Source organism: Protomyctophum bolini, assembly GCF_963924005.1.
Source record: "Protomyctophum bolini genome assembly, chromosome: 14".
In the NCBI taxonomy this organism is placed as follows: Eukaryota; Metazoa; Chordata; class Actinopteri; order Myctophiformes; family Myctophidae; genus Protomyctophum; species Protomyctophum bolini.
The window spans coordinates 41112150-41122432 of record NC_137875.1 but is presented as its reverse complement, the minus strand read 5'-3'; the positions used below and the strand labels follow the sequence as shown (position 1 = coordinate 41122432).

The 10283-nt window shown below is 44.4% G+C and overlaps 1 pseudogene across 1 annotated transcript in view; it reads left to right on the top strand.

Moving 5' to 3' along the window:
• Positions 1-333: 333 nt before the first annotated feature.
• Positions 334-10283, top strand: part of LOC308328076 (calcium/calmodulin-dependent protein kinase type II subunit gamma-like) — a 77144-nt pseudogene continuing 67194 nt past the window's right edge. Inside the window, exons 1-2 of the transcript XR_013966233.1 lie at positions 334-476; positions 2386-2480. The product of XR_013966233.1 is annotated as a calcium/calmodulin-dependent protein kinase type II subunit gamma-like (transcript). The remainder of the gene's footprint in view (positions 477-2385; positions 2481-10283) is intronic.

Sequence of the window (10283 nt, the reverse complement as noted above, 5' to 3'; positions counted from 1 at the left end):
GAGAGAGAGAGAGAGAGAGAGATAGTGCTGCACTGTTGCATGCTGAGAGAGAGAGAGAGGGGGGAGAGGGGAGTTGCACCACTCAGTTCACACGGGTGTGATTTAAAAAAAAAAAGACTATGAGCCTGACGACCAACCTGACGACGACCAACTAGCCAGTGATAGTGCGACTGCGACCCTATACCTCCGGGCAATGGGACCGAGTCTACCCCACTGCCTAGTGCCTACCTACCGCGTCGGATGCTCCTCCCACTCCCCGTGTGTCTGAAACCCAGCTCAGTCCCCTCTCTCTCCCCCTGCCTTCACTACCAGATCTCCTCCTCCACACACAGACCTGAGCGAGGCGGCCGCTAAAGGCAAGAGGCGATCCGAACCCCCCCCACCTCCTCCCTCCGTCCGTCGCCCAACAACATGGCTACAATCGTAACCTCGACCAGATTTACGGACGAATATCAGCTGTACGAGGAACTCGGAAAGTAAGCGACAACCACGGGCAGCTCATTTTGCTCTTGTGCATGTTTTCGTCTCTATTTAGCTGCGGCTGCTGCTGCTGCTGCGGCGGCGGTGGGTTCTTGCTTGGCTTTGGCTGCATTTGCAAACGTCCACTACAGTGTTGACAAGGCGGGGGACAGGCTGTCAAAAACAAGGAGAAGGAAAGGCACCGCGTTAAGTACCAAAGAGAGCTGCTGCATATGGGTTAGCCCTGGTCCAGGGCTACATATGGGTAGCCACTGCCGTTGCCAATATGACTACAAGCTTACACAGTATAATTCATCACTGGAGTCATGCATGTGAAACGTGTGTCAAACCATCATGGCTCTTTGTGTCTAACTAAGAGTCAAACGACATCCGCTCATGTGTTCATTATTAGCTATATAGTCATTGCTCATTTATTTCAAGTCAGCGCGCCTCGAACACTGCTGAGCCATTTATTTGGATTGTTTTTAGTTTCAAATCAATCACCCCGCTAAGCTTCATTGTAAATGTATTTCCCGGACCCAGCAGACTGGAAGCTTCCTACATGACAAGCAAGAAAAGGCTGAGCTGTGGCTGTGGCTGCAATTAAGGCTATGTTGCTGTGTGTTTAGATACAAAAAAATCCATCTGGCTATTTTGTCATTTTCTGCATTTTGAAACATGAAGCAACACCTTATAATAATAATGTCATGATTGCTAATGTCTATAGTAGACTGGTTCTAGAGTACTCCACTCCAGCTTCCAGCAGAGTTGAAAGGTGGTGGTTGTACAAAATGTTTCCTGCTTTAAATAAACCACAAAATTAGTCTGTAACTTAAAAAAAAAAAAAAAAGTTATTCTTGGTAAGTTGGTCCACATTTTAGTGGTTCTTTCATGCTCCCACAGCTCTACTCACGTTTCTTCCTGTAAGCAACAAGCTCCAGCCCTCCCTCCTCTGACACACGCACGCACGCACACTATAGCCACACCAGGAAGAGACCGACCAGTGTGGGCTGCTCTCACATAAAAAAACACCCACAATATTCCACTATAAATTAAATATACATGACACATCATGATATTCCAGGGAGGTACTGGCCTATATGAATAGCCTGTCTACCTACACAGTGCTTCTATGACCCCTGTGTGTCTGTCAAGTTCATCGCCTGCACCATGCACTGTCTTGCTGTGACCCTGCCCTGGCTGACAGCCTGCTGAGTTTTATTTGCGTGTCTTCTGTTTAGGTTTGCTGCCTGCAAGCATCGAGTTGTATATGGGTGGAGTGGAATGTCATTAAAGCAGCGTTCTTCAAAGTCTTTCAGGCCAAGTACCCCCTAGCTGAGAGAGAGAGAGATGAAGCAGGGACCCCACTATTATTGTATGAAATTGTGTTGCATATTAAATGTTTTCTAGATTCATAAACTTGTTTGACCGTAGGCTACTTTCAATGTGTCGCGTTGTGTTGGATTCATGTTGATGTGTATTTTTGTGACAGTTAAACTCTAGCTAAATCCTCAAAACTTGGGCTGCTCTTTTTTGCTGGATGTTCTGTCCTAATTTCTGACTCAACCAAGCATCTCGTTTGGAATATGAATGCTTCCAAAGAGAGATCAGACTTATCGGCGCGAGGTAGTAATGGAACATTATACCTCTTGGTTTTGGGGGGGGGGGGGGGGGGGAAAGGAAGGCGGGGCTTTTCAGAGTAAAATCTGCCTCATCTGCTCGGCAGTCGGCACTCTCTAGCGCCTTTTTTATTTTGAAAAATTCCGGGGCGTAAAAAAGTGTTAAGGGGTCCGGTTAATAGTAAATGTTCTTTATGTCGCACAAAGATTTGGTGGCTCCTCTAGTAACTGCTCGAGTCCCAGGGGGGTTCCAGACCCCCCTGTTGAAGACCCCCGCATTAAAGGGTTGATTTTCTTCTTTCCACAGGGGTGCCTTTTCTGTTGTCCGGCGATGCGTCAAGAAGTCCACCGGCCAGGAGTACGCTGCTAAAATTATTAACACAAAAAAGCTGTCGGCCAGAGGTAAGTCCAGAGAATAATAATTGTATATTCATGGGCTGAACTACAACGTGTCTCTTTTGTCTTATCTCTTTCTCATTCTCCCCATCTCTTTCTCATTCTCCCCACCTATCTAAATGATCGATCTCTGTCTTTGAATTATATGACCTGTAAGTTCATTCACAAGAGTAGCCTGTGTGCACTGCCTTGACTGTTCTGGGCTGCACAATATTCTGGTTGAACTGAGTCCCAGGCTGGTGTAGAACCTCTGTCTCTGTCTCTGTCTCACCTATATAGCTGTAGGCTAGTTTGCGCAGACTAGCCTAGACTGTGGTTAATGGTAGAGACCGGTAGGCTACTATAGTGTACAGTACAGTAAGTACTGTACATTAAGCCATAGCCATGGTTTGCTATATTGTACTCGCGCTCACCAGAACGAACGTCCTCACCAGAATGATAGTAACGGCGTGCGTCTCGGAATCAACTGTTATTTTTTTGAGTTAGTCTGCAGGATTAGGATTACCGCGGCTTCAAAGTCTATAATGGCTAATTTAGCTAATTCTGGTGTGTGCACTATGAATATTTCCACCCCCTGTGTACTGCTATAGGGCACAATGAAATCCTCGTTGGTAAATAACTCTGTAAGGGTAAAACGGGTACATTAACCCGGTGCACTCAAGCCACATTATCTGCCTTATAAGCACCTGTGTACTGATTTTCATGGTAGTTATGAATGCGAGCGTCATCCATTCCCAGTATGAAGTCACACAACTGTATGTATAGATTAACGCTCACCACCTGCCATTTCACTGTAAGCCCTACAGTATACTTCATGTAGCCTACAACAAATAACCAATAACTGTGGTCTAAGGCGTGACTCGTTGTGAGCTCGACGTACAGTAGATCTGCTATAGAGCATTCATTTAAGTCCTGACGTCACTCGCTCATCCCCTGGTTCTATGGAGAATAACATGGGGGTCATCTTACAATCGTCTCATATAAAGCATTGTGGTCCAAACATGTACAAACTGTCTCGGCGATATTGTCGGGGAGCTGTCGTTTATGACAGTCAGTCGCTCAAATTTGAGTCCGTCTCCTAGCGAAAATGTAACTTAATCTCAGCAGCAGTAATATTATAGTGTTTTCTTGTAGTCAGTTGATTCTTCATATCCATACGAGTGAAACGGCCGGGATGATTTGTTTATTTTTCAAACACAGTTCTTATATGAGAAGATCTAAAACCCCCCCTATGGGGATTACAATGCAAATAAATAGTACACGAACCCGTGGACGTAGCGCCCTCTACCGATATTGACGTCAGACAATTTTGACAGATTTTGCCTTTATAACACTTTAGCTGTGGTTGCGTCACGTGTTTGTATGAGAGAATGTCAGACAGACCAGCAAAGACTGAGTGATGAAAACAGGACCGGTACTGAACTGATTCTCGCCCAAGGAGAGAACAGCTGAATTACAACAGTACTCTATTGAAATTTGAGCTCTATTTCTGACTGTCTTTCTTGGGCACTTTTGAAAACAAATGATTAATTTGGGTCCTGTGCTTAGCGACCCAGCAACCATGGGGTGAAACTCTTGAACTCACCTATGCTTTTTATGGCATACAGGCAGAAACTAGGCACAACTGCTGGACATGAGACTAATTAATTAGAGCGACAGAGAGAGAGAGAGGAGTGTACGTAATACGTATGTGTGTGCGTCAATTTAACAAAGGTGCAGACAATCAGAAATCAGCAGAGAGTGAGCGACATTTGCGCTACTGTATGCCGAATTGTCTGGGTTTCCAAGGCTAGCAGTGAGATGACTTTCTGCTTCTGGGTCCTATAGTTATAATCATCTGAGATCTGGCACGCACATACGCACAACACACACTTGCAAGCATGCACGCACGCACGCATGCACCAGAATGTCCCCACTGGGATTAATGAAGGAAATCTGCTTTTACTCTTTTTCAATGCTCAATGGCCTTAATCCATTTGTTCTATAAAAATCACACCCGTGTGAACCGAGTGTTGCAACTCCCCTCCCCCCCCCCCCCCTCCTCCCCCCCCCCCCCCCCCCCCTCTCTCTCTCTCTTTAGCAGGCAGCAGCGCCCCTACTGGTACTCATTATATGATGCTCATACATACATGAACGTCACATACATGCACACGGACAAAGCTGCTCCTTGGAGTGGTTGCACACTCCAGTCTCATCACCATGGATGGACAGCTTAAAGGGCCCCGGCAGACTGTAGGAGTTTTAAAGTTGTCCGCAAGTCATCAGATCGTTATGTATTTCACACTACAGGAGTCTTTTAAAAAAATCGACTGTCATTATATCTTTTTTAGCTTTCACACTACTAAACGATTGATAGCCGACTAGGGATAACACACTGCAAGACTTCACCAAGATGCGATCCAGACCCGATACATAATAGCTACATAATTAAGTACACAGGGCGAAATGTTTGTGATAGCGTAGCCTACGTGTGTTATAGCGAGACAGGGAGGGGGGGGCAAAGGTATAGCAAAAAATGACTTTATTAGAAAATAAATGAACACTAAACGCTAAGGTATAAAAACATGAAATACTGCAGTGAAAAAGAGTTTGCTAGAGAAAGCAATATTGAAGAGGTGGTTTTTGACGGCGGTTTTGAAGGTTTGGACTGGGGTGGAGTGTTTTGGTGGGAGTGCATTCCACAGGGTTGGGGGCAGCAAAGGCATGTCTGCCCCATGCACAGCGTTTGGTCTTGAGGACGTCGAGTATAGGTTTGCATCACCGGACCTGAGGGAGCCGCGGTGAGGGGACATGACGTTTGAGGAGGTCACGGAGAGGCACGGGGAAGCCAGGTTGTTTTAGTGCTTTGTTGTAGGTGGTTAGGAGTGTTCTGAAATGGATTCTTTGTTTTGACCGGGAGCCAGTGGATGTCACGGAGGACTGGTGTAATGTAATATGATCTCTGGACTGGGTACTGGTGAGCAGGTTGGTGGCATGAGTTCTGGACATATTGAGGTGGTGCCGTAGAGGATGCTGTCGCAGTAATCGAGGCGGGGTGTGACGAAAGCATGGATGAGAGTTTCAGCCGCAGACGGTGACAGAGTGTCAGAGACGGGCAGTGTTCTTCAGGTGGAAGAAGGCAGTTCTGGTGACTTGTTTAACGTGGGGAAGGAGTGAAAGGTGAAAGTCTACAAGCTCATAGCGCGCCACCGAGTGGCGCGCTACGAGCTTGTAGGTCTGCTATTTTTGAAAAATCGAAGAACGACTGACATTTTTAGAATCTGATCTCAGGTCGGAATGGGTTAATCAGACCAGTGTGTGTCCAGTGGAAACCTCGTATGAATCTGATCTCAGGTCAGAATGGGTTAAATCATTGTCTTTCAATCATGCTTTGCTTTACTGTCTCACGCAGGCCAAGGAAGATGGGTTTTTATCGTTTCTTCTAGATTCCATGGTTGAATTTCACAACATCCCTGAAGTTCCCACGCCATACATTTGTTTTGTGACGAGACCGTATTGCTTGAACCTTTCCTCACACCTGGAGATTGATTGAGGTTTTCTGGCCAGCTGACCTCTAGTCTCTAGAGCTATATGCTCCTATAGTTCTCGTTCTTAAGTTGACCTTATATGGTTGCTGCAGATTTGAGACCGCCATCACCTCCATCCTGCCGGACGGGTTAGGAAAGATGCTGGACACTTTGAACCTCCACTAATATGAAAGGTAATAAAGAGAGAGAGAGAGCAAGAAACTGGAAGCATAGAGCTTTTCTCTGTGCCAGTCAGTTCCTGGCCATTGAAGGTTATGTGTTCAGAGTATTTCCACTGGTCTACATTCAACTTCATCGGGTGCCAAGCAGTGCTGAGACTAATGCTAGACTAACTAGTTACTGTAACTAATCTCCCAAGACAGATTCTGCTAACAATAGTGGACACAATATTAATGGAACATACCGGTACTTATTTTCATTGTGATGTAGTAGGGGAATGAATGCAATGAACGGGTGTAAAGAAATATAAATATCCATAATTTCTCTTTCTCTCTCTGATTGTGATGAAAATAATGGGAGAGTAGTTTTCATCTATCCCTCTTTTGGCTATCATACAACAGATTCTTTTTCAGTCTCCTCTGCTTCAACAAATAAACGGAATGCATCAGTTTAATTTACTATCATTTCAAGTACTTAAAGCTATAGCCATCAGTTTGACTAATTGCATAAATCCATTAATATTGATTCACGCTATTAACCTATTCCTAATTCTACCTGTAGTAAGCAAGCACTTTTGCAGTAATACCGTGCGTTGTTTACGGTATTCCAGGCTATTTTTATCTTGTGTAATGTGTCGGGTCATGAAGCAAGCATATTGTTACACTGCTACTATAGTGTAGGTATACGACCTTGTTTGAGTGCGTGCGTGCGTGCGTGCGTGCGTACGCGTGATGTGTGTGTGTGCGCGTGCATATGTCTGACTGTGTGTCTCCTGCTGAATAATTGACATTAGACACAAGGCCACTCCGCTCTGGCTGCAAATGGAAAAGAGCTGACGGGCAGATCTCTCTCTCTCTCTCTCTCTCTCTGTGTGTTCTCCATCTCTCCACATCTTCCTCATTCTCTCTCTGCCTTGTATCAGCCGCTCCTCCATAACCCGCCTTTACCCCCACACTCCTCCTCTGTCTTGTACACCCCTTTCTCGCCTCCCCCTTCCCTCACATCTACATTTTGATCTATAGCCATCCCCTCCATGGCTGTCTTTTGTCTCTCTCTCTCTCTCTCTCTCTCTCCATATCGCCTCCTCTTCCTCCTCCTTGAACGCCTGACGCATGTGTGCTTGTGTGTTTGTTATCAGGGCTTCCTGTGACTGGCTGGAGGCCGGTTGGTAGAGGCCTGATAAACGTATAGCAACGCTGCTGTGGTGAATGTTTAATGGGACCAACAGTGAATATTTGATGTGAGAGAGAGAGAGAGAGAGAGAGAGGGAGAGCGAGAGCGAGAGAGATGTAGTGCTAGTAAGCGTGTCGGGCAGAGAGAGAGAGAGAGGGAGGGAGGAGTTCAAGATATTAGGATAGTGTTATATGGTAGAAATGGAAATAGTGTAACATGGATGCATGGAGATACTCCCCCACACAGCAGCCTGCATCACCTTCTTCATGCTCACTATAGTGTTGTATTGGGCATCTACTCTGTGTAATCTGTGTGACTGTGTGTGTGTGTGCAGTTCTGTGCACATGCTCCTGGTATATGTATTTTCAAGACCAGACCCCCCATGGTGTGTAAAAACAAACTGGATGCTTACTCCCAGTAACTGGGGATTTGACTGTGTTCCTGTTTCTTTATTCTTTCTTTTATATCTCACTCATCCCACTCATTTTAGATCACTCATCCCCATCTCTTCTACACACATGGCATTCTGTGTGAGCAGAGAAAGAAAGGAAAGGTACTATGTTTACCCAGGGTAACTGGACTAAGCTCAAGAACTTGTTTACAGCCATGCCCTGCTCATCATAGAACATTTCATGGTAGAGGGTTCAATGCCTTGTTCAAGGGGCACTTCAGCGGTGGTACTTTTAACGTGCCGGTTTCCGGGGATATACGAACTATAGCGACCTTTCCGATATCCAAGACCGCTCCGCAAACCGTTCGGCCACCGCTGCCCCCAGAGCCAGCTTGAACGATGATCTTCCATTTAGAACATAATGCAAACAGGCTTTTATTCACGTTTGGTTGCCTCCTTACCCCGAATCTTTAGTAGCTACTTGCTTGTAACTATTAAGTTACAAGCCATGTGTCGTTGTAACTTGATAGTATTTGGGACAAATATACGACCAACTCTTGGGTTGCATCATTCTATTGGCCAATGTATCGTGAGTTGGCAAGCAATTGGAAAGCCATTGCGGTATTGGCAAATCATTTATAATGTCCTTTTGCTACATCATCATTCAAGTAATTTATCAAGATGACCAAATCAATAATCTGCCGTGCTGTTATGTCATGGTTAATGAGCATGTTTGCTTTTTCTGACTGTTCCAGCCAGTCAGGCAAAAAACATTTCACCCTTACGCGTGTTGACACCTCCAAAACCTGTGATGTGACAATACAGTCTGTCTGTCTTATCTATAGGGCACTGTCAACAAACTGGAATCGCCTTACCTCATATTTTATTATGAAACGTTTTTTATTGAATCAATAGGAGGTAATCGCAAGAACAGACATAACAAAATGTCATTGTGACCCGGTAACTTTGACAGGAAAAGACTCGCTCACCGTATAAACAAAGAAGTAAAACTCCTTAGACTTGAGACTTAGAAAAATATTTTTTCTTTTATTTTAAGATGCTGTGCTCATGGTGCTCTGTGCTCATGGTGAGATTAAAAAGCAAAAGCAAAACGTTTTCGGTCCTCAGACCTTCGTCAGTGCTATGGTTTTTTACAGACAAAGAACTTGCTTTTAAACAGCTTCCAAATAATACAGCTCAGGTGCTGTGCATTACTAATTGGTCACCAATTAGTAATGCACAGCACCTGAGCTGTATTATTTGGAAGGCGGTCCCGGCCTCACCCTCCGCCGTCACTGTTTTCGCCCGAAAAGATGGACTTTCTGGCACAGCGACCTGTGCTCTCACTGTGTTAAGTTATAGGCCCGCGTTCCCAAGATCATTGGCTCAAATCTCATCTGGATGTACTACTAATTTTTTGATAAATGTTGCCTTAGTGCAAGAGGTTAAAAGGCTATTTGACTTTAACACTTTAACATCTACTCTGGCTTGTGTCTGCACCCTATAGACAGTTTAAGTACAGCAGCGTCATTCAATATTTAACTGAACTTGAAAATCCATTTTAACGTCTTAAACCCTCTAGTCTAGAGTCTAGATTTGGTAAACTGGATCTGAGTCGGCTCTCGACTTGGACCGCCATTTTCGACACAAAATCTCTTTCACCGAAAAATAGCTGATCCACAAGCAAAACAATGAGCGAGCCACGAGGCATTAAAAGAAAAAAAGGACCAAAAATAAGGAAAAAAAAACTAAGTACAGAAATACAATAAAATGTTTCAATTACATTAAAGGAGAATTCCATACTAAAAGGCTTTCTTACCTTTCTTTGTAGTTGTTACGTCCCCATCAAAGAGGTCCAGGTGTTATTTTGTGCAAAAGCTCCTCATTGGCTATTTCCCCTACCATAAGCCCTAAATGAATTGCATTACATTGAATGGGATGTATGGGGTGTTGTGCTAATTCGCTTATTTCCATCGCTCAAAATTATTATTTTTTTGTATATATGCTCTCTTCATAATGTAAATAATAACCCAAGCGGCACACTTTACTACTTATTTCGATGGAAATAAGCGAATTAGAACAACACCCCATACATCCCATTCAATTCAATGCAATTCATTTAGGGCTTATGGTATAGGGGAAATAGCCAATAAGGAGCTTTTGCACAAAATAACACCTAAACCTCTTTGGTGGGGACGTAACGACTACAAAGAAAGGTAAGAAAGCCTTTAAGTATGGAATTCTCCTTTAAAAGCCTGCATGAAAAACAAGTCACATTTTATCGGTGCCAGAGATTAGCTGGTAAACGGATGGTTTGAGCTGAAGAGTTTACAGTACACCTTTTGGGGTTTACCGTGTCGGTACATACTGTAATTGTGCATGCTGTCTCATATACTATCTTTCAAACCAGGTACAATATCTTTTCTGTTTGGCTCACTTTTTCCAGGAAATTCCCGGTTCCGTCTTGGTTTGCAGGTCCAGGACTAACCGAGTATCTCAGTCAAAACTGACTGAATTGGTATACCCAGGCTGGCGTCCTATAGTATTGTTCTAATTGTT